This window comes from Cricetulus griseus, chromosome 2 (genome assembly GCF_003668045.3).
Source record: "Cricetulus griseus strain 17A/GY chromosome 2, alternate assembly CriGri-PICRH-1.0, whole genome shotgun sequence".
Classification (NCBI taxonomy): Eukaryota; Metazoa; Chordata; class Mammalia; order Rodentia; family Cricetidae; genus Cricetulus; species Cricetulus griseus.
The window spans coordinates 269,830,249-269,856,090 of NC_048595.1; the positions used below are offsets into that span (position 1 = coordinate 269,830,249).

The 25,842-nt window shown below is 42.3% G+C and overlaps 1 protein-coding gene and 1 pseudogene across 3 annotated transcripts in view; one reads left to right on the forward strand and one right to left on the reverse strand.

Annotated features, from left to right (window-relative positions):
* The window catches only part of Map3k5 (mitogen-activated protein kinase kinase kinase 5), a 198,847-nt gene that overhangs the window by 149,558 nt on the left and 23,447 nt on the right, over positions 1–25,842 (reverse strand). The gene's annotated exons all lie outside the window — the stretch shown is intronic.
* On the forward strand, positions 590–22,283 carry LOC107980362 (annotated as a pseudogene).

Consider the following 25,842-nt stretch of genomic DNA (forward strand, 5'->3'; position numbering starts at 1 on the left):
GCAAGCATAACTGCCTGAGTCCTATCCCCAGTACTCACATAACAAATCCAGGATACTCTGCACTTCCAGAAGCACACTTACAGGAGGGGCAATTTATCACTGTGCATCACCAACCATGCTTTGTACTTACTATGTGTCAAGCACTGGATGCCTTTCAGTTCACCTGGAGAATGGGCCTTGGTGGTAATTAACATTAGTATTTTGGGGCACTTGAAACAGAGAATATAGCTGCACAACTTATTCTGTATTTTGAAGATCAAAGTCCAAAATGAAAGTGTCAGAGGGCCAAGGCTTGTGTTAGGTGTGCATGTAATGTCAAATTGCCCTCTGCACTTCCTATCAGGATATTCAGGGTAGCATTTAGGGTCCAACCAGATAACACAAGATGATCCTATCTCATAATCCTTAACATGCTCCCAACTACAAAGATCTTTTTTCCCCAAATAAGTTAGCCCGAGAGGGCCTAGAGTCTTGGTGTAGATGATGGGGCAGTCGAGGAATGATTTCAGTTGTCACAAGCATTACAGAGACATCACATGATAAAGAAGGTGAATGCAACAGAATTCAAGGTATTGGATGAAAAGAGGAAATGAAGGGAGTGAATGCAGAAGAGTCTCCAAAGATCTACAGAGAAACTGGATCATCTGCCAAGACCTTTGGCAAGGATGTTCAGTAAGAAAACGAAGAGATCGATCACCCTTAGGAGAAATAGAAAGATTTTAGTGTTGGAACAGTATATTTGAACACCAGGAAAAGATTAAGATGCCAAGGGGTGGCTAATTAATGTAAGTGGCTAATCTGTTCTCAGATGAAATAGAGAGGGTGGGTTCTGAGGCAGAGAGGGATGGAAGGGAAGTATTACACAGCAAAGACAAGAAAATGATGAGATGGAAGGAAGGATACTGAAGTCTTTCATCTCAACTGGTGAGTTCTGCTTGGACAGAGAGCTGGTATCATTCTACAGAAAGACCCAGGAATGGCTGGATCCACCTGGATCCTGAGGGCATGCCTGGAAATATGGCCAACGGTGGCCTGCCTGAGCTTCCACAAATTTCATTTGCGCTAAGAAAAATTTATCAGTATGTCTGTCACTTGTGAGAGTGACAGTGGTACCACAGCAACAGAAAAGATTTGAACCCAGTGCCTTAGGAGACCTCCAAACCCTACTTTTTCCTGTCTCTCATATGTTTACGATGAAGCTATGTAAAGGAGAAAAGGATGGAATTAGAGAAGCCACAGAGTAATCATTCTTGCAGAGACCAAAGTCTGATCCAAGCACAGAAAATTCAGCATCACTCAAATAATTATTCTTAGTTATAGGTGGACTGGGCTGGCAAAGAATCCTCCCCTTCTGGCAAAGAAGAATTTTGAGCACACAATGTTGATGGTACCCAAATTCTGTCTTCAAGGAATCATTCACACTGGCTCACAAAGAAGCTAGATAAGCCACAATTCTCACCTTCTTTTGTGCCCGAAATACTTTATGAAGAGATATTTTCTATACATGTGCATTCTCGTGTGTGTGTGTGTGTGTGTGTGTGTGTGTGTGTGTGTGTGTGTGTGTGTGTGTGTGTAGGGCAGCCCTAGGTGTCATTCCTCGGGCATTATGTCCTTGTTTTTGAGACAGGGTCTCTCACTGACCTGAGATTCACTAAGTAAACCAGGCTGGCTAGCCAGAAAAATCCCAAAATTGCCTGTCAACGCCTCCCCCACTAAAGGGATTGCAAGTGTGCATCTCCAAGCCCATCTTTCCCAGGCCCTTTCACTGACAAGTCTGGCACTGAAGTGATACTTTAAATGGTCACACATGATAGTCCCCTATATACTTTTTCTTATTAAATACACAAAAGTTTAGTTCGCTTTGTTTGTTTCCCAAGACAGGGTTTCTCTGTGTAACAGTTCTGGTTGTCCTGGAACTTGTTCTGTAGACCAGGCTGGCCTCCAACTCACAGAAATCGGCCTGCCTCTGCCTCCCAAGTGCTGGGATTAAAGGTGTGTGCCACCACCTCCAGGCTTACAAAATTAAGTCTTATTTTAGGACATGTTATCCTCCTTCCAAGTTAAAATAGGGTCTAATTATTCCTTCCTTCCTTCCTTCCTTCCTTCCTTCCTTCCTCCCTCCCTCCCTTCCTCCCTCCCCTCTCCCTCCCTCCCTTTCTTCCTTTCTTATTTACTATGATTTCTTATATAGTCCCACACTGGCCTCAAACTTCCTCCTGCCTACACCTCTCAGGTACTTATATCACAGTTGTGAGTCACCACATCTGGCTAAGAATTTATTTTTTAATATGATGATAACAATAGATTGGGGATGATTTAGAAGGAATATATAGCATTAGATGGGTGTGACAGGGGCGGGATGATGGCTATGAGTTCAAGGTGGGGGTGGGGAGATAGTAAAAATCCTGGAATCCATTATAAGGCAGGAACACCCTCTACTTTAGAAGTAGAAATAGGGTAAGGAGGTGTCTATGGAGGCACACATGTCTGCATCAACACTGCAAGCTGCTGTGTTTGCTCTGTGGAATTCTTACATCTCCCAAAGGTATAATGGGCTTGAATCATCACAAATTCAGCTCTCTATAAACTCATTTCATGCTGTATATTGCAGCCCTAAGTAATTAATCTTTCTTAAGACACAGAAAAGTCTAAACGGGTATTTCAGGATTTCAATGTGCTTTTGATCACAGTGAAGTGCAGGTTATTCGTTTCTTGCTTTTCTTGTTCAATTTTAATTAAACTATCCAAGTCCCATCTTCAGTCATGCACCAGTGAGGTCTCAAGAACATAGAGAACTGTGTAACTGTAGGAATCTTACACAAGCACCTCCACTTCCCACACAAGGCAAGTACTGGACCCAGTGAACTGACAGCTGCCTTGGTTGCATGAACTTCAGCAATCGTCTGGGAAAGAGATCTGTTCTCATGGATATATATCTTGTGCAGAATGTTCTTTGCTATCACTCTAGATATTCACGAGTTCCTCACAGAGCCAGCAGGGAACATCCAGAGAGAACTTTCACATCCCCTGATGCTGTTCTTCGGAAAAAAAAAATAGCTGGGCAATTCCATCATGTTTGACTGTTTTGATTGAAATATTTTCCCATCTTTGGTGAAGGAAAATTTTCTCACTCTCATTTATGTATGTTATGTTTGCATATCATAGCCATCCAATAACCACAATTCGGACTCTAGAAAAACATACGGGGGAAATGATCTGGTTTTATTTATTTTTAATTGTGGGGGAGAGGAGAAAGAAATTGCAAATTAAAAGATTGAAGGGACAGCATCAATTGCAATACAGGTCTTATTTGGATTCTGCTAAAAACAAACTACAAATTCATCATCTTTGTGAGACAAAGTTTTGAAAATGGACAGAATATCCCCATGACATTAAGAAAACAATTATTTTAATGGGGCTGGAGAGATGACTCAGTGATCAATAGCATTAATTGCTTTTTCAGAGGGCCCAGTTCAATTACCAGCACCCTCATGGCAGTTCCCAATTATCTGTAACTGCAGTCCAACAATCTCTTCTGGTCTCCAAGGACACCACATACATGCGGTTCACACATACATACACACACACACACACACACACACACACACACACACACACACACACACACACACACAGAGGCAGCTCTCTGTGAGTTTGAGGCCAGCCTGATCTACAGAGCGAATTCCAGGACAGCCAGGGCTACACAGAGAAACCCTGCTTGAAAAACAAAACAAATGTAATTTCTGGGGCTGGGGGTACATCTCAGTAACAGGGTACTTGTCTAGCACACATGACAAAAGAGATAAATAAACGAAACCTAGATGCATGCTGCCTTCCTTGCACAGGAGGCTGCTCACCTTGGTGAGCTTGGAGGATTCCTGCCTTGACTTCATCCCCTGTGCTCATAAACCTAGCTGGATCTCAGAGGTGTGAATGACAGCCAGGAGCTCCAGGATTCCTAAAGCGTCACAACAGAAGTTTCCCACCAGGCTTCATCTAAGTGCCAAGAGCTACCTGGTCTTTCCCTTCTGCCACACTTCTTCTCAACACCTCAAGAGATTTACAAATCTCCTAATGGATCTGTAATTCTGACACCAGCAGAGGTGTAAATATCATTCTGCCAGTAAGATTTCATTCCTAGTGCATGTGTTGACATGCTATTTGAATTCACTGTGTGTGGGGGGTGGGAGGGGGTTTTACACTTCTTTCTTGAGTATGACAGATCAGACAAATGGGTCAGATTAAAACCCTTCAATACCAAATCATCTTTTTTTACCACTGACTGAGTGATCTCCCTAACTGTAACAAATGAGTCTTTCTACTCCCAATGTCAACTAAAATTAAATCGTCTTAAGGAACTCACTTTGTAGGAAATTTAATATTACTCTTCAATTCAAAAGATGAACACAGTTACAAAAGTGTCACTTGAAAAGAGTTGTCCATCTAAAAGACCAGCCACATAGATGACAATCAGGGAGGAAAAGGCCCTTGGCTGATCCCCGGTGGGACAAAGGGCATGAACCTGCACAACAGACACCAGGAAGGTTGGAAGAAAATACCAAAGCAGCTCCTGCCATGTGTAGCATACTAACTCTGTCCTCCCAGTGGGGCTTTCAGGGCCTCCCTGTCACACTGTGGAGGAGACTCTGTGGCAATCCCAAACATCCCAGTCTGGAAATACTCCATTCTGCTCTCACACCTTGTTTATTTAATGTCTTTATTGTTTATTCCATGAAAGATACCATGGGGGGGGGTTCAAAGGAATTGGTAGCAGCTGTTCGATGAGTCTGTAGTCTTCATGTGAGTGAGACAGCTGGGCCCATGAGCACAAGTCCAAGTTCAAATGAAATTTACTTACAGGACCCAGAACACAGTGACTGGTTCTGACGGGGGTATGAGGGAGGCACCCCAGCACCCGGGGTTAAGACAGCACAATGACACTGGGGAGGAAGGACAGCTCCCAGTTGTCTGTGATGACATGATCCAGGAGTGTCCTCCACCATCTGAAAATGTGTACACACGTCACCCCGATGCCTGAAGACAGGCTTGCCACCCATCCAGCTGCACTACCTACAGGAAGTTTATGGGAGTGAAGTTGTACAATCACTGTGGGCGATTTATTTCCAGTACTGCCTCTGGCTCTTAGGAGAAAAGATACTGGCTTTTACTCATGCCTTAATACACTTGAACTTACTATAAAATGTATTCTCTTTCTAGACCCATCACCCAGATGCTCACAGTTCTCCAGGAAGTTTGCATCCATTCTCTTGCAAAAAAAAAAAAAAAAAATCGTCCCCTTGCATCCTGTAACAGTATCTGCCCATTTATTCTGGGGGTGAGGATGGGAAGGAGTAATTAATGTTTAACCAAAACACACTGGAGAATGGAAGGGAATAACTTTTTTAATATTTCTTTTTTATCATTTTTTTATTTGAATTAGAAACAAGATTGTTTTATTTGACAATCCCAGTTCCCTTCTCCCTCCCGTCCTCCCCTACCATCCCCTCCAACTAAAACCCTACCTATCACATACCCTTTCTTCTATTCTTCCCCTGACTCAACCTTTCTGCTCGGAAGAGATAACTTTTAATTCATGCTCCTAATACAAGAAAAAAAATCAAAACAACCACCTCCTAGAAACAGTCAAAGAGATTACCCTAAAGTCCACACCACATTACCACACCAACGGAAAGAATTCAGAGGCATTGAGACACAAACTGTAAACTTTCCAGAAGTACTAACAAAATTAACTCCTGTGACAGAGAATTACATATCTCCTGAATTCACAGCATTGTTTCTATCTGCCTAATTAACCATCAGAAGCAAAGCAAAGTGAGAATGAGCATCACTGTACACCTGCACTGGCAGCAATCTGCTCTGAGACTGAGCAACTGTAGGCCACATTAGCTCCAACACATGGGAGACCAGTGTAATCACCTGGTCAGCCCATGCTCATTAAATCTCTACTGTATGCTGGGACCTGGGGATTCAAAATAAACCAAACATGTATGCACGCACGCACACATGCATGCACTTGATTTATGCCCCCAGAAGACTAGCAGAGAACAGACAAATAACCATGCAAAAATAGAAGCTAACTCTGGTAGGAATGATGAGAAGATGGGCATTTTGAACTGTGAAAACACAGATCAGATTGGTTGGTGGAGGCTCCCCTGACAATGTGATCAAATCTTACACAGTTGCAGAAACAAAGAGTCGTGGAAAGCAATGTACCCCATCAGTGGGCAGGACCTGCCAGACATTACTAATGGCCAAGGAGCACCTCCTGGAGGAAGGGGTGCAATTGGCTGGAGTCACATTGAGCTTGGACATGTACCATGCAACAAGCAATAGCAGGAGCCCTAGCCTTAGACCTTCAAGCTTATGCTTCTGTCAGATCAGAAGGGGTTATCAACAATGAGCCCTTAGTGACCAGTGACCGTTAGTCATTGCAGCTGATTGAGCCTTGCTGTCACCGAAGGGACCTGTCAACAATAGGTCATACATGGCTTTCTACTCCTCTCCTGATAACAGAAACCGGGTAATCAGCGATTTCGGTTTGATTCTTCTCACAGGAACTTCTGGTGTTCTGACAAAAGTCTATAAAGAGCGTTTTTCCAGACTCTGACACAGGGACACAGCCAGCACTGCAGGCAGTTTTAAGGTTTGGAGAGCAACAAGTTACAAGATCCCAGAAACTGTGAGGATGGCCAGCTAAATTCATGTCCTGGTCTCCTTCATATAGTTCCAGGTGTCTACGATCACATTACATCAAACTAGCCCACTACCATTTCTAGTTGAGTCCCCTTTCATTTTCCAGTATCGCACTGGGTTCTGAGCAGGGTGGCAGAGGCTGCATATTAAATGCTCCTCCAAGGGACAGTGGCAATAGATGCCTAGAAACTCAGTAAGAACAGTGAGTATGCCCTACATATACTGTTGTCACCTAGTGCACTCGTCTTAACCAAAGAACTCAGCCATAGACTGGTCAGTCACATTTCTGTCAGACAAGCTGCTTTTTCCAAATCTCCCAGGCCCAAGTAAGAAGAAATATTTATTTCATAAATGGTACAAGATGACCTCACCATCTTTGAAATGTCAGCTCTTATGCACCTTGGAGTAAAATGCATTTCATTTGGTGCCACTTCTCCCCTTGGCTTTGGCCAGTGTCCTGTAGTTGGGAAAAGGGGGTGAGAAGGGCACTGGCCTCTCTCTTTCTCTCTAAACACTCCTTTTCCTTTTTGTGTTGCCTCTCGTTTAAGAGTTTACCTTTGTCCTTACCGGTTTCTGTTGTTTTTTTCTTGTGTCTTACTTGAAACACCCATGAAACACCTTGTCATGGTGTTTTGTTTTGTTTTGTTTTGTTTTCAGGCATCCACAAGACAAAGTGGTTTTATAGGTCAGACCATGTGTTCTTTGAGTCCTAAACTAAAAGTCCAAAATATGCTTTGGGAAACTGGTTTAATCCAGATGGCCAGTCCCAGACTGTATTCTCCCCCAGTTATTTCTGCCCATTGTGATTTATTTCAGAGCAACATAGAGAGAAAAATAAAGGAGAGAAAGAAAATAAGAGAACCTGAAACTCCACCATCTATAATCCCATTAGGAACCAAATAGTGTGTTTACAAGGGTTCCTAAGTTATGCTGGGTCACTTAACAAGAAATATTACACAAACTGTGTTCTTAAACTGTTCCATAGCATTCCTTTGAGTATATCACCATAGACAAGCCAGACTATGAAAATGAACCTGAGTACTAAATAAAGTAATTTTCCACCAATTATTTGGATCATTTTAACTCTGTGCAAATGCTGCAGTCTTTTATTATGATTATTTTGAAATAAGAGACTTAATTCAACTATTTTGAAATAAGTGGTGGATGTTTTTCACTCCTAGAACCACTGCTCTGTGTTGATGTTGGATTCCCAGTAACATTTACCACATTTCTCTACAGTATTGCATGTGTGTTCCTGTCAACACCTTGGCTTGGTTCTACACAAACTACTGAGATGACTGTAGCAATGTGACTATTAACAAAATACACAAGAGAGTAATGCTACACCCAGGTAAATGATAAAAATGTAATGGTTTAATAGTTAATAGCCCTGAAAAATATAGTGTATCTAAAAATGTGTGTGTGTTTGACTTAGAATCCCATCGCTTGGGAGACTGAGACAGGAGGACTGCAATGAATTCAAGGCTACTCTCAGCAATATAGTGAGATTTATCTTAAAGATACATATATATATATATGTATATATGTTATACATAATCCCCATTGTCACAGAATATATGTGCTAAAATGACTATTAATTACCAAGTGGAGATACCAGACACTTTGGTGCATTTCATTCATGCATGATTATTCATATACCCACATAGTATGGGAGAAAAATTACTACTGCTCTATAAATAATGCATCAATAATAATTGCTACCTTACAGCTGGGAAAGCCTAAAGAAGATGTTCACAGATGCTACTGAATCAAAAGGATAAAAGCCTGTGTTCAAATAGCTACAGGAAAACTTATGGCTAACATTCATAAGCTGCAGAAAAACTTATGGCTAACACTCATAAACAACGGTGAGTTAGCTGCTTTCCAACTTAGGTCAGGAAAAGGCAAGGGTGTCTCCTCTCACTGTTCCTTTCCAATATCATACTGAAACCCTAACTAATGGAATAAGACAAGAGAATGAAGATAATACTCATCTCACAGCAGAGCTATATCCGACAAATTTGTGAGTTGATAATACTGCAATTAAAATATGCATTCAAGCCAGAGGTGGTAGTGCACGCCTTCAATCACCGCCCTCAGGAGGCAGAGATAGGCAGATCTCCATGGTTTCTAGGGAAGCCTGGTTCACAGTATGTTTCATGTCAACCAATACAGTAGGGCCCTATCTCTCAAAAAAAGTAAAAAAATAAATAAAAAGTCTTCTGATGCCAATGAAAAAATCAGAATCGGAACTCAAGCCACGGACTAGGGGATTTATTTCCAAGAGACATACCTGACACAGAATAGTTGTGCAAAAATATACAAAAAAGTTAAACCCTCCCCCCAAGAAACCAAGGCTGAAAAGTGCAGCAAACACTTGAATGAACACTTTAGCAAAGAAGATAAACAGATGGCAAAAAAAAAAGGACATGAAAATTTAATCCATAGCTCCTGCCCTAAGGGAACTCAAATGAGACAACAGTGAGACAGCACTAAATGGCACCAGGATGGACCAACAACATGAATGCAGAACAACACAAACACGCTCCTGGCAGGAGGGCAAGATGCACAATCCCTGCCGAAGACAGTTTGGCAGATTCTTAAAAAACATAATCTGTCTCTATTATTCAGAAATCATATTCCTCTACATTTATCCAGTGAGCTGAAACTTACTCTGACCAAAGAATAACCCTGCACATGGATGTCCATAACAGCTTCATTCATAACTGTCAGAACTTAGAAGATATCCTCCTGTGAGTAAGTGGGTAAACTGTGGCACACATGGGACGTGAGAACTGAGTTGTCAAGCCATGAAAAGATACAATGGCACAGAAAGAATAAATGCACATTACTAAGTAAAAGAAGCCGGCATACCATACGGTTCAATGATGAGACGTTCTGTAAAGGGCACATGGAGGAGATGTAAAAGGATCAGTGCTTTCCAGTAGCTAGTGGGCAAAGAGGGGTGAACAGGTACAGCTCAGAGAAGTTTAGGGCAGTGCAACTTTTCTGTACGGTATTGTAATTGTGGGTATGTAACATCATACACTTATCCACACTTGTAGAATTTACACCAAGAGCAAATCCTATTGTAAGCTATGGATTTGGAGCAATAATGATAAGCCAGTGAGAGTTCACCATTTGTAATGAGTGTCACTCTGGTAAGGAGGCAGACAGTAGAAAAGGCTGTACATCTACAGGGATAGGGAAGGGAGAAGAATGTTTTTTTATGGTCTCTTCTTTTATGCTATGGAGTTAAAAATGCTCCAAAACATAATGTGTATGTGTATATGCAATATATTCTAAAAAGAATCATACATACACTAAAATCACACACACACACTCACACCTCCTTCTTGCCTGCCCCCGCCCCAAATCTGTGATCATTGTATCAGAGTTACAAGGAAATTGGCTGACAATTTAACAAAAGGCTGAGTTCTCCCAAGATACATTGAGATGGTGCAGGAGCAGAAAGCCTACAGGTACCTTCGACCCCATGCACCCCAATGTACACAGACATCAGTCCATGTGCCATGCTCACCAATGCTCAAACCTGGGACTCCTGGCTAGACAAAGAACACTTGCAAGGCCTTGTCATGTAAAGCATGATTCATGCAGTTTTAAGTACACATTGCAATCAGAGGAACTCAAAAACCACAGAGCCCAGTCCTCACACAGGAAATCCTAATGCCCTGGGTGTGTGTGCAGGGTGGTGTGGGCAACACGTTTTTTGTTTTTTTTTTTAAGAATCAGGTGACTCTAATTTTCACTAAGACTGAGAACCACTGATTTGGAAGCCACTTTTTAAATGCCCACTCACCCAGTAACAGTGCAAAGCACAGCCTGCCTATTACAGCATTTGGATCCATTATCGAGCTCCTTAGACATCTTATCAACAAATATTCACTTTCACATTAATGGAAATAAATGGCTGCTCTTCTAATGAGAGCCAGTGTCAGCAGTATTTGCACGGAACCTAATTCTTCCTGTTTGCAAGACTGACTGGATGGCAGCTGAAATGCACTTGCCAGTTATAAAATCATTTTTTGAGCAATTTAATTGGAGCTTTTACATTGACTATGTGTCCTGCTTAGAAAAGTTTCTCTAAGTTGGTCGAACAAATGATAAACTTTCCCCTTTATTATGTCAGATTATTAAAGATGCATTTTATCTATACACAAGTTTGAGGGAAGAAAAGTGACTTCCTTGCATTTTCAATTTTCTACCATGAACACAAACACATGCTCTGATAATGAAATAGTGCTGATGTGACCTAGAAAGGCTTTGTTGGGGGAACACAGTGGTAAATGGAAAGCCAGCAGGCTCTGTCTGCCTCTGGCTCCTGGGTGAATAGGACTGTTGGGACCTTTTCCCTGGAATGGCTTCTTCTCTTTTGTTTGAGCTGAGGAAACAGGAATGCCTGGGATCCCAGCACACCTACAATCCTGACCATGAAAAATCACAAAACCTGTTCACAAAGAAGACTTTGAAAATGAAACCTCTGTTATTCACAAGCTTGGCTCTTGTTCTGTCCATGCCTCATTTGAAATGTTTTTGCTGCTTGCTCACTCAGTGCTACCTGCAGAGGACGTAGGAAAGATGAAGTCTACATGTGCTGTTTGACAATAAAGACATATATGACCCATCCTTTTCAGTAGCCAGTAATTTAATATGCATGCATGCACACACACACACACACACACACACACACACACACACACACACATACATACATGGGCTTCCTGGAAAGTAAATGAGCGTCTCACCTGCCTTTCCTTCCTCCCCTCCCTCCTCCCTCCCTCCCTCCCTCCCTCCCTCCTCCCTCCTCCTCCTCCCTCCTCCCTTCTTTCCTTCCTCTCTCTCTCTCTCTCTCTCTCTCTCGTCTCTCTCTCTCTCTCTCTCTCTCTCTCGTGTGTGTGTGTGTGTGTGTGTGTGTGTGTGTGTGTGTGTGTGTGTGTATGCCATTATCCTTAGAGGCTAGAAGAGGTATTAGATGCCTTGAAACTGAAGTTACAGGTAGTTGTGAGCCACCTGACAGGGGTGTTGAAAACCAAACATGGGTCCTCTGGAAGATCAGAAAACAACCACCGAGCCATCTCTCCTGTCTCTACCATTTATTCTTCCCAGTGCTGGAGAGCTATCCCAGGGTCTAACACACGTCAGACGAGTGTTCTACCACTCTGCCTTTCTCCTAACTTCTTAGTCATTGCTTCTACTTCTGCTTTCTTAAAACAACATTGAAAAAAATCAATAAAATTCCCTTTCCCCCAGAAACCTTCCGACATATAAGAACAAGACCATGCCTCTCTGACAGGTCCTCCTTGTGTTTACGACACAACTAGACATTTCATTCTCAGTTAGCATGGCTACTCTGGGTATAATCTGGCCCCAGAGTATACAAGAAGCCAGTGACCAATCAAAGGGCTTTCTGGAGGAAAGCAAGGCAGAGCTACCTCTCAGCATATAACTCCTAATGAAGGCTGTACACTGACTAATCATCATGACATACCTGCTGGAAATGTGTGACATAGGCACACAGTACTGTGCACAGTTCACAATTAATAGGTCATTAGAGTCATCTTCGAATGTAAGATACAAAAATAATGAGTCAAAGAATGTGTAGGAGTTTATAAGGTGAAAAAAAAAAAACCAAGTTCAGACTGGTATGCACGTTTAATGTGTACATGAATCACCAGGTATCTTGGTTTAAAAAAAAACAAAAACAATACAAAACAGGTTCTAATTCAGTTGCGACAGGAATGATAGCAACCTGCCTTTCTCATGAGCATCTAGATGAGTGAAAGACATGATGCTGGTACAGCAGTTACACACGGAGAAGCAAAAGTAGGTACCATGACATAGTCAGACAATAGCCATACTGGAAATGCAAAGGAGAGGAGCTATTATATAAGAGTAGGGTGTGGCTCGGTGGTCCTTACCTGCCACATGTCAAGTCCTGGATTTGAACCTAACATAACACACACAAAAGCTCTCAGCATATTTTCAATCCACAGAAAGGGTCTAAGAAATGTTATAAGCAGGCTACGAGGCAAGCCAGCCAGTATGGCAAGTTACTAAATAAATAAAAGCAGGTCTATCAGATACACAGTGATTCTTTGTCGGTCAAATGTCTATTACCATGAACAAATCAAGAGAATTCAAAATGCCAAGTTTGGGAAAACAAGCACATACACATGTATTTTCTGCCCTAAAGTAGGAAATTCTAAATAAAGCAGGAGTCCCTGGATCATGCATATAGCCCTGTAGGTCACGTGTAGGCACAGAAGATTCACGTTGTCCATGTTTCACCTTTACCCAGGTGTTTCTCCTACCTTTCTGCACCAAGTATGAATACCTGATCTGGGAAGCTTCTGGAATACATTTGGACAAAGGAAGTGATTGGGGAAATGTTAAGATTTACCATTGTGTTCCCACAACTGTACCTTGCAACCAAACCACGCCCCCCCAAAAAATACCCTGCAGTATTTAAGGAGATCCCCAGAGCTGTTCACACAGAGCAGCTGACTCAGTGCCCTTCCTATAAGCATCCCCATCTCAACTTAGTCACTAAAGCAGGACTCAGAGAAGGAGGCCATATCTCTCTCCATGTCACATTGACTGGACAAGTCACAGGATTCTGTGCTTCCAGCCTTTCATTAGTTACTAAAGAACAGTCCAAAATTCTCTTGGTGGGCTTGTGAGAGACGATCCATGCTGCTCAGGACTGATTGTGGAGTTCATGTCGCACTTGAGTGTTTTTGTTGACTGAAAAAAACAGCACATCAAATGACTTCCTTGGCAGGAATATGGACCTTTCCACAAATTATGAATGTGTTCATTTCAAGATGTATTTCTTTGTTGGAGCAACGGGTCAGTGGTTAGGATTGAGTACTGCTCTTGCAGAAAACCCCAGTTCAGTTCTGAGCACCAACATCACCCATGTCAGATGGCTTACAAGGCCTGTACCCTAGTACCAAAAGCTCCAACGTCCTCAACTGGACTCCCTGGGCACCTGCACTTACATGAGCATGGACAGACAGACACTGGAGCACACAGACACACACACACACACACACACACACACACACACACACACACACACACACACACACACAATTTTACAAATCCTTTTTAAAAAGCATTCTTCAGTCTAGACTTCAAAATCAGACTTCTTTGTTTTTTCAACTGATGGAGAAACTTGTCCCAAATCTGTCATTCTCAAACATTTCATCTTCTTCCTCCTCCTGAAGAAAGCTGTACCACTTCCCAGACCTGCAGTATGTTTACCCAACTGTTTCCATCTTCTGAGGCTTAGCTGAAGAATGCCAAAATTTCCCACTGATGCTCTTCCAGGAATGTTTTACCAACGGATTTCAGGAATTGTTCAAGTTCCAAATTTTCATGCTATAACTTTTCAGAATGACAACTGGGAGAATGCTCCTCTTCTGGGACTCCTGTTACAGCAAATTTTCTCATGACTTATAACTCCAGTGAGTGGATAACCTTCTTTCATTGTTTTTACTGCCCACATACACACATGCCTTTTTCTTTTTTATTCTCTCTCTCTCTCTCTCTCTCTCTCTCTCTCTCTCTCTCTCTCTCTCTCTCTCTCTGTGTGTGTGTGTGTGTGTGTGTGTGTGTGTGTGTACATGAGCGCACTCGCATTCACATTCAGTTCACTCCTCTGGCTGATGATGCTATCACCTTTCTCATTTTCGATTAGGTCACGGAAATACCTATCATCCTGAATTCCGACATATGTCAAATGGTTGTTTTAGGATTACAGCAATATCTTCCTGAAGCTGAAATCACATATTAGTTAAAGGAACTGAATTCCAGGGCTGCCTTGCTACAACCCGTAGGGAAATTGTGAAAGTTGGGACATAATAGTATTGAGGAACCACTCAAAAAACCATGCAAAGACTTCTAAATATAACTATGAGGACTTAGGTCAAAGCTAGTAATGGAGCTCTTTGGTTGGCTAGTCTAGCTGATTCATCAAGTTCAAGGTTCACTGAGAGATTCTGTCTCAAAAACATAAAATGGAGAACAATTAAGGAAGACACCCAAAGTCAACATTTGGCTCCCACTGACACATGTGCACAAGTGTGCAAGTGATTATACACACACACATACATACAACACTTACACAGACAAAAAGAACATACTATAAAGATCTGTTTCTTCCTTTTTTCCAGAAAGCTACCAAGATACAGAAACTGCTGGCAATTACAGCCCACAAGTGCAGAACTGAAGAGTCCTTTCTTCTTTTTCACTAAACAATCAAGCTGCAATGTATTGTGAAGTCTAAAGACATGGATTCCGCCTAGAAAAGTTCTGCACATGCTGCTTGCAAAGAGAATAACAAATTGTCAATTCTTGTCTTCTGGCCTGGAGTGTTATTTTCCAGCCTGGGCTGGAGGGGATGTGGTTATACAGAAAGTAGATTCAGGCGTGCATTCTTGTAATCTAACCCACCAAGTATGAAAAACATCGAAAACATGCTGACTTCAAAAAGGAACACCAAGCCACTCCTACTTTCAGGAGGTTGCCACCCTTAGAAATATAGGTGAATTTTCAGTTTGATTATGACTTGATGCAATCACAGTGACCATGACAATCACTTGGGCACTAGCTAAATTTAGGGAAACATCTCTGGTATTATTTTAATTTAAATTTATTTTTCTCAATGGTCTTTTATAAAAGAATTTTACATCTATTTTCTGCCTCCCTTAATTTGTCCTCTCACTCATTCCCTTTCTCCTTCTCATCATTCATTCAAGCCTTCAACAATAGTTTTATACTTCTGCTGGTCTGGGCAAGGTTCTAAGCACCAGCATAGTGGAGATGAAAATGCCACATGCATCCCTCCTCTTAAAGACTTTTCATTAGAGGGTAAGGAGAATTTCAAAGAAATCCCTTGCAATTTAAATCAGTAAGGGCCAATTACAAGGGTCATAAGAGCAGTCTATAGTACATAGAAAGCAATGAACGGAGAGACCATACCTCCCTGAAGGAGAGTGATGGGAGGTGAGAGGTAAGAGAGTGGGTAGCAAGGAGCTGGAAGCTCACATCCCAGCTAGGTTCTGGGAATATGACTTCACCCCAGCAAGAAGAGGAAGGATGCTCCAGACAGAGGGAAGCACCCAAAAGCAGAGTTGAAAAGTGCAGAAGTCCAGACTGGTTAGAATAGCAGGTGGGTGGGGACCAAGGAGGGAGAGATCAGGCTGCAAAGGGAGTGGGGTTCAAGTGCACAGATGGGGCTTCAGAAGTCCAGCTCTGCTCTCTCTATCTGGCCCAAGCTCGACCCACACCTCTACTCTGATACTATTGCCTTTGTGCTCTTGCCAGCTCATCTGCAATCCCTTACTCTAGCCAACCACAGCACTGTGTTGTCATGGTCTGAATGTGAAATGCCTCCCACAGACTCACAGGCTTAAACACTTGGTCCACAGATGGTGGCACTGTTTGAGGAGTTTGTGGGACATGGAGTCTAGTTGGGGGACATCAGGCCATAGGGGAAGACTTTTAGGGTTATAGACCAACCCTACTTCCAGTCTGGCCCTCGGCTTTTTCATCAGCACAATGTGAAGGCACTGCTTCTGCAAGCTCCGGCCACCAAAGACTGTCCAGGGGCCACCAACATGCTTTCTCCACTGTGATGCATTGATTCCTTTGACCCAGGAGCCAAGAGGAACCCTTTCTCCCTATAGCTGTCTCTGTAAGGTATTCTACCACAGAAGCAAGAAGCATTGTTTCTTCTCCATCATACTCGTTCCAATAAGAAGTCGCTAGACACTCATTGTCTGCTTGCTTATTGCATGACATCTTTCTAAGACACACTGCAGTATCCATAAATGCTATACAAAATGGCATCTACCTGAGAATTGTTATGTCTGAATTGTCATCCCATGAAAACAACATTAGACACCTTTATTACATTTTTGCTATTAATACTAGAATTCTGCGAATCTAGTGTTAGCTCACCACAATGTTAGTCACCATGGATTTGTAAAACAAAAAACAACAACAAAAGAAAATCCCAGCAAGGGACCATAGCTGGAACTCAGTGATACAGCACCTGGCCGGCATGTATGAAGTTCTGGGTTCAATTTATTGTCATGGTAACATTCAGAAACACCCAGCACAAGGGCTGGTAAGGACAGGGCATGACTCTTTCTTGGCTTTACCAGGTTATAAATGACAAGGATGTAATCTGTGTCATCGGGGGACTGTAGACAGACTTTCCCCGAATTTAAAAGGACTAGAAAGCACTTGGGTATGCTTGTCAAAATACTGTTTAAAAGCAAAGGCTTAAGCCATGGGATCAGTGCATTAATTACCTGAAGATTCTCTTGACTCGGGCCAAAGGGTTTGCACTGTGTGCTTATTCACCCTTCCAGATACTCTATTCTGTCTTGTTGAGGCATTTGTGCTAGGTCTGAGTGAAATAGAAAGATGAATCAGACCACAGAGCCCTTTGTAAATAACAGGATCTGTCTGAAGGTCCCAAATGCCACAAGACAGGCAAGAAAGGCTTACGTGAAGATGGATGTCCTTTCATCACAAGAAGTGTTGACCTTGCCTTGACATTCAAGGACTGTAGGGAGGGAGAACCTGTGGAGGCAGATACGGCAGACAGTGAAAGGTACTTCTAATGAGTAGAATGCTCGATTTGGTGAAGAAGATGGTATATTAGGAAATTCAATTTGAGAAAAGCAGGGTCTAAGGGACATCATGTCTAGGGGAATGCTTCCAGAAGAACCTTAGGTGCTGAGCTGAAGAGGAGGAAATCTGTAGAATAAGAAACCACAGGAAAGCCTTCAACAGCATTGGAAAGAGGGACAAGTGACAGCTGAGAGATGGCAGCTATGTCTATGGATGAGGGAACAATGTGATGTGTAGTTCCAAGGTTCACCAACAAGACCAAATATCTTCAAATGAGGAGAAAAACATCACACCATTCACTCAGTTGCTAATACTTTTGAGATTCCCTCTTCCTCCTCCTCCTCCTCTCCTCCTCCTCCTCCTGTTCCTCCTCCTCCAGCCACTGATGCTACTTCCTACCCAGACTATATATGCTTGTCTGTCTATATTGCCCATCTGGCTTCCTAACTGGCCTCTCTAAATTCCCTTTGCTTTATAATGGTCATGTTGATATCTGCACAAAAAGTGAAAATGATAATGCCATCCTTTTGCCTGGAACAACTTTTAGTGGTTTAGAAAGAGGCAAGGAGCCTTTAAGTTCAGTCTCTGATGCCATCCTCACTTGACCTCCTGCCTCTTTCACAAGTCTCTTGCACTAGCTATCTCTGGCTCTTTCTGCACAATTCTGCTCCACCCAAGAAATATACCCTCCTCATCCTGCATACCCTTGGCCTCAGGTCAGAATGGAGCCCTTCCATAAGCCATGACATATTACTTCGTACAGAACTTAAACAAATGAACAGCTGTTTTCCGATGACTATTTCTCTGAACAAGTGACTTCCCTTCCAACCTGGAACTCACTGTAACCATGAAGAAGAGAAGAGCATTTTATATACAGAAGACACTCAATAGATGAATGGATGAGGAAAGGAGTAAGAAACGAAAGAGGAAAAGACAAAGTACCACAGCTGAAAGACAACATAGAAACATGGGTTTCAAAGGGACTTGTAAGACATTAAAATTGAAGTTGACAAAGATGTTCAGCAGATTTGGGGAAGGTAGACAAGAAGCTGAACAATGAAGATAACACTGGAAATATGCATCTTCTTGTTGTTTCCAGGGATCATGGGATACTACAACTAAGTCAGACACGTGGAAACGACCTCTTTCCAAACATACAGGGAGATTGTTGAGGGTCCTACCTGTGGGGTGCCCATCTTTGTACCCCAGGTTCCATAAAAGATGAGAGAAGAGTACTTCAAGAAAAGGGGGTTTGCCAGTCCTTCTCCTTTAAGGGGAATGAAGACCAACACCCAGTCTCCTGGAGGCCTGAAGTCCTCGATGATTCATCAGGAAGCAGTTTCTACTACATCAAGGTGCTAGAGTCTAGATCTTGAATGTTCTCCAAGGCCTATTTGTTAAAAGGTTGGTCCCAGACTGTCATTACTGAGATAGTGAAACCTTCCAGAATGGGCCCCACTAAGTGACTAGGTAGTGGAGGTGTGCCTTTGAGGAACATTGTGAGACCCTGAATTCCTACTTGAGTTGTTGTTTATTTGTTTGTTCTGCTTTCTAGCCATGAACTAAGCTGCTTTGATAGGCCATGTACTCATCATATCAAGATATGCTGCCTTGTCATGGGCTCAAAATCAGCAGGGTCAACCAATTATAGCCTTGAACCCCCTAAAACTTTGAATTCAAATAAACCTTTTACCCTTTCAGGTATTTTGGTATGGTGACAGAAAGATCATGTGTGGGACAAAAGATGCTTGCAGGAGTTAGGCGAGAAAGAGGAGGCAAAGAATGAAAACTACATCTTTGAGAATTTTAGTACAGATGTGCCTGCCTCGAGTGGGCTGATGGATGAGTCCTGCACATTCAAATAAATAAACTCTCTTCCATCTTCCTAGTAACCAGAATTACCCCAAGACTCTCCCAAGAGATTGTCTTTAAGGGTGTTCATGAGCTTTGTCGCCAGGATCACTCCAGACCACTGGGATTTTCCAGGGTTGTAAGGGTCTTCCACTGAATCACTATTGGGATCTAAAGGCACTCATGTTTCAGTGCTACAGAAGAAATAGGAAAAAAAAAAAAAGGATCTTTGGTTTGCTTTGTTCTAAACCATGCAGGCCACATAGTCTAGAGAGTTTGGGAGTTCCAGCCTGGTTCAGCAGTCAGTGTTCTTCATGGGTCCTAGAGGCAGAACCTAGGGCTTCCTTGCCTTGCTTTATTTTCTGACTATATACCCACCTCGTGGACCTTTTGAGAAGTTTTGAGTCAAGACTGTGGTGTTCCTTAGCAACCCAGTCAAATACAACTCAAACAGCCTATCAGTTTCAACACAGCTTCCAAGAAGAAGTCAGGGCTTTAGAGAAACAGGTCAAAGGAGCTATCTTGTCTCAGAAAGCAAATGTTCATAAGACAGTCCTCTGACTAGTCAGATAGGTCCACACACATATAAGTAATAGGCTTATTCTACCCATTCTCCAAATTCATTGTTGCTACTGGGTACACATATTTGAAACATTGGAGGGCCAGTGGACGTGAACTGGAGAACTCACTATATATCTTCAAGAACTGTTTCCATACACAGCAATATGTAAAAATGCATTTTAGATATAGAGTGGGAAAACAAAAAGTGAAGCATTTGAAATGATAAAGTGGTGACAGGAATGTTATATAAAAGTATTAGAATTAAAGACATAGTCTTTCTATTTTAATACCAGCAGCCAATGAAGATTTTTGTGAAAAGAGCTTCAGTACATTAGGTTCTTTAGCAATTTAGTAACAAATACTATTTTCATTTCCCTTTCACTTAAATATACTGCAATTTAGTGTCATTATATCATAATAAAATTTAAATAATCATCATCTTCTCTTTGCCCCAGCATTTTCCCTTACTTATTATTTTAGAGCACCTCAAAAAGTAATTATATAACAAACTCTTGCAGTTTTTTAGTCACTTCTATTATTTTAATTATTCTTTATGATACCCTATGATATGTATTTTAATGTCTCATAACTTTACATCTGATGAAATTTTAACCAAAATAAAAAATGTCTTGGAATTTATAATGTCTAATAGTGTTGACAGAAGCTTTTGTTCTGCCTGATTCCACAGCCATTTAGTCCCAAATAAACACACTGAGGCTTATATTAATTATAAACTGTTTAGCCAATGGCTTAGACTTCTTACTGGCTAGTTCTCTCTTAACTATTAACCCATAACTATTAATCTATGTATTTCTACATGGCCTTATCTTACTGGACAATGCTTGGTGTCTTATCTTCTCAGTATCTACATGGTGTCTCTCTGGCAGCTCCTCTTTGCCTTCTTCTTCCCAGCATTCTCCTTGTCTGGTAGTCCTGCCTATACTTCCTGCCTGGCTACTGGCCAATCATATATTCACAGCATACAGAAGGATATTTCCCCATCACAATAGCTCTCTGAGACATTCCTCTAGACCTCTGCATAAACAACAACATTAACGATGATGATGATGATGATGATAGTTACACCTTTCATTTGGGGGTGGATAATGGAAGCGTATAGAGAAAGGGTCTCATGTAGCTCAGGCTATCCTCAAACTTGTTATGTAGGTGCAGATACCCTTAATTCCTATGCTTCCACCTCCCTAGTCTTCAAGTCGTCAATTGTTACACCCCATGCCTGACTTATGCAGATGTGGGGACCAAACCCAAGGCTTTGTGAATGGTAGACAAGTACTCCGCCAACTGAGGTACAGCTCTAGCCCATAAAAACACCTATTTTGGGGCTACAGAGATGGTTCAGCAGTTAAGAACACTTGCTCTTCCAGAGGAACAGAGCTTAATTCCTAGCACCTATAGTGGAACTCTCACAACTGTTTCTAACTCCAGCTCCTGGGAATCCAAACATTTCTTCAGGCCTCCATGCACTCGCAGGGACATGTGCATACACACACACACAAATACACAGGCATACACATAAATAAATATAAAATAATTTTTTAAAAATTCATACCTCTTTCTCATTTTTAAAAAGCTATAGGATTCACCCACCTACTCCCCACCAGATAATTTCACACTTTGAGCAATCAAAGTGTGAAGATACTCAGGTCTTAGAAGCAATTTACCACCCTCTATCTCCCTTGTCCATATAGTAGAGAACTCAATAAAATAAAGAGACTATCAGGACTCCCCACCCCCACCCCCGCTCCCCGACATCTTAGGGAGGCTGTGGTGGCTGTCACCGCTGAAGATTAATGGTTGCAGCGTGCGCTCAAGGATGAATTAGCCCGTGATGGTAAGATTTCTTTTTTCAAGAAAGCACCAGGGCAAGACGCAGGCCAGAGCGAGGTCACAGGAACCCAGCTAGCAGGGCCAGAAAGAAGGCGCTAGGGTCTCCACGTGCAGCCTTTAAGAAGCTTCCCTTACGTCACCCTGGCTTTTCTTCACCACGCCCTTATGGGAGAGTCCCGGGTCCACCTGGTACCTGTCCCAGGACTATTGGGAGGGGCTAGGGTGTCTCCCTACACACCACCCTCCGAGCTTCATCGCGCCACCTAAGGATGACAAGAAGAAAGATGCTGGAAGTTGGCCAAGAAAGACAAAGACCCAGTAAGTAAGTATGGTGGTACGGCCAAAAAGAAGAAGTGGTCCAAATGAGAAGTTCAGGACAAGCTCACAATCTAGTCCTGTTTGACAAAGCTACATATGACAAACTCTGTAAGGAAGTGCCCAGTTATAAGCTTGTTACTCCAGCTGTCGTCTCTGAGAGACTGAGGATTCAAGGTTCCTTGGCCAGGGCAGCCCTTCAAGAGCTACTTAGTAAAGGGCTTATCAAGCTGGTTTCAAAGCACAGAGCCCAGGTAATTTACACCAGAAACACAAAGGGTGGAGCTGCCCCAGCTGCTGGTGAAGATGCATAAACAGGCTCAATCAGCTATACATATGGAAAAATAAAACTTTGTTAAATCAAAAAAAGGAGACTATCAGGAAGCAACTGAAAAACCAAAAATTTAAGGACTTTGTTTAAATAACCAATTATTAGATTTAAACATATTGTATATTAAGAAAAAATGTGCCAGGTATAGTAGTGAGACATGTGTTTAACTCCAGGACTCAGGAGGCAGAGACAGGTAGGTCTCTGTGAGTTCAAGGCAAGTCTGGTCTAAATAGTGAGTCCTAGGACAGCCAGAACTATATGGGAAGATCCTGTATCCAAAAAAAAAAAAAAAAAAAAAAAAAAAAAAAAAAAACCCGGAAAAGAAAAAGAAGGAAGGAAGGAAGGAAGGAAGGAAGGAAGGAAGGAAGGAAGGAAGGAAGGAAAGGGGTGGTTTGAGAAAGTGGCATACATCTTAATCCTAGTACTTGATAGGCAAAGGCAGGCAGGTCTCTGTGAAATCCAGGCTGTCTGGTCTGGATGTTCCGGGTTAGCTAGGGCAACACAGTGAGACCCTGTCCACCCCTCCAAATAGTGTTGTGAGCATTTGGACATTATATGTGCACAGCAGAAATTCTGTTTCTGTGTTTCTACTTATTGCATACAGACTTGTGAAAGCAAATGTCACTCTGTGTAACTTTGTTTCCTCATTCATTTCATAAGCATTTACTGAATAAATATTGTGCACCAGGTACTCCTCTAAACAATAAGGGACAAAGGTAAGAAGTTACCCACATTTCCACTGTGGGTAACAAGCAGAGATCGGTGACAAAAAAAAAAAACCACATTGCAACTAAGAATAACTCAATCTTGGGAAAATCTTGAAAAGAGTTTCATGAAAAAACTACACATAAAGTCCATTGAAAGTCTGGAGAGTTAAAAAATAATAATCTATACACAAATTGTCCCTTATTTCCCAAGAACATGTTTTGTCTACAATTCTCATAGGAAAAATCCATAGAACCCTTAAGAAGGCAGTGAAAAAAAACACTAAAAAAACGTTTGTATTTTTAGCTTAGGCTGGGAATGTGGTTCAGTTGGTAGAGTGCTTGCCTAGCAGAGTAGAGGCTTTGGGGACCACTGCATAAAATGGGTTTAGGTGATATGGATGGGTGGAGGCAGGGAGGTCTTTGTCTAATTGTAAGTGTGAGATATCTGAAAGTGCCAAGCAAATACAGTAAATTCATTTTGTAAGGAGTAAGGTCATTGCTTGACTTTTGAATTCTATTCTTACAGACACAAAAGGCAGCAGGTAGGATGTGCATAGTATATTCAATTAGTCTGTATGCCCTCTGTCCTTTTGAGCAAGAGCCTTTTACTTACCCACTTAGTATGCCCACGTACTAAGATGGTATAAGCATGAACTGTCACACCTACTCAGCATATACCAGCACTCGGGCAATGGCATTTGATAATTGTGATGAGTCTGGACTTTTTCTTTCTTCAGAAACAATAAAAGACTTCAAAGCAGTTACAATCTGCAATTCTGCACTAAATTGCAAGGCACTGTCACTTCCTATACCGATTAACTTCCCATTTTAGGCCACAGCAAAAAATAGAATAAATGGCAAAAGATTTCCTGAGTTCTTTTTTGTTTGTTTGCTTGCTTGCTTGCTTGCTTGTCTTTTGTTTTGCAAGACAGGGTTTCTTTGTGTGGCTCTGGCTGTCCTGGGACTAGCTTTTGTAGACCAGGCTGGTCTCAAACTCACACAGATCCTCTCGCCTCTGCCTCCCCAGTGCTGGGATTAAAGTTGTTCACCAGCATTGCCCAGTGATTTCCTGAGTTCTTACATGACACATTGTTAATAGAAAATCACATCTGCTCCAGGAATTTAATTAATAGTATTATTTGTTAAAGTTTACTCAGTATGTTACACAATCACTCATAAACAGAATTAATGCCCTTATAAAAGATACCCCAGAGAGATACCATGTCTCCCTTGCTACCTGTGGCTATAATTAGAAGACGTTGTCTGTGAGGAAGTGGCCCTCATCAGACACCAAATCTGTCAGTGCCTTGAAGTGGACTTCCCAGTCTGTAGACCGTGAGAAAATCTTACCTGTTTATACACCATGCAGCCTATGGATGTGTCCTAACGAAGCCTCAACACGCTATGACAAATGCTTCAGAGAATCACATGGGAACACTGGGGACACAAGGAACAAAATAATCCTAACCCAACCACACACGCCTCATTGAGAGGTCAGCATTATGAAAACATGGACTTAAGGTAGGATACTGTGACAGGCAGAAAAGGACCCCCTCCAGGCTGCTGTGCAAGGGGAGTTGCTCTTGGAGGCAATGCCACCCAGAAACTGCAGGAGGCAGACTAGAGAAAGAAAGGACCAAAGAATCTAGAAGAATCCTCCTAAATTGTTGTCCAGCAGCTACCAGCACAATAAAACTGCAGACCCTTAAGAGGGTTTGGGGCGGGTGTGGGGGGGCATGGAAAGAATATGAACAGAGCGCTGTTGGAGCAGGAAATGAGAGACCTCTGCAAACTATCTCCTGGGGGGTGGGGGAAGCAGGCAAGGGATGAGGCTCGGCCTGGTCCCAGGGGGTGCGTGGTAGGCTAAGGAGTAGTCCTTTCCATAGGTTAGGAGCCAAAGAGGACCTGAGAGCAGAACACTGTTTACAAGGTCCTCTCGGAGCAGCTACTAAGCTCAAAGGAAAAGCACTGGGAGAGAAAGGTAAGAAAGACATAAGACAGCCACCAAAAGCAGGAAAACCCAAGGCTTAAGGCACTAGCTAAAAGACTGTAGCATCTTCCAGCCAGCCAGCAAATCCACCCCAAATTAAAAGCTCTAGGCAGCATTTGTTCACATTAGAAATAGGAAACAAGATCTTCTAAAAATCAATCCTCCTTCCCTTATACAATTTGTAATGAATGGCCTTAAAGAAAGTCATGAAGATATCTTTTTCTCATCTGAGTTGAGAATCTCACTGCCATGTTTGAAGCAAGTGACAAAAATAAGAAAGGAAAATCTATACTGAGAGCCAGCCTGAGAAATGCTGATAAAAGAGTAGGAAAGGGAGTGGGAGTGGAGATGGGAGGAAGCAAACAGAAAAGCCTAGCTCTGACTTCGTGCGGTTCAAGCTGGAGACATTCTGTTCACTAACAGAAGAACCAAGGCTTTTTCCAAATGTAAACAGTACACTCGATAGGACAGGCAGCCAAGAGCTGTCCAGTGTTTGCACATGACTCTCAGGTGTGCCCTGGCCAAAGATTAAGGAGGGGTTGGTTCCCATTCCTAACTGCTCCAGCCTGCCAATGGATTGCACCAGAAATAAGACAGGGAGTGTTGAGGATAAGGCTGGAGGAGAATTTAGATTAGGAAAAGTACTAAAAGTAAAATAAAGTGGCTATGTTTCCAAAGCCAAGTGAAATGAAGCAGGGGAAAGCCCTGAACCTCCTGGACTCAGTCTTTATCTGGAGACTGACGCTGGCGAAAACCCCTCTGGAGATGCAGGCCACTGCAGATTAAACCAGCCTGAGAAACACTCTGCACGTCACCCTCAGGGAAGGCCTCTCCCCACTCCCAGACTCCTGAGGTTT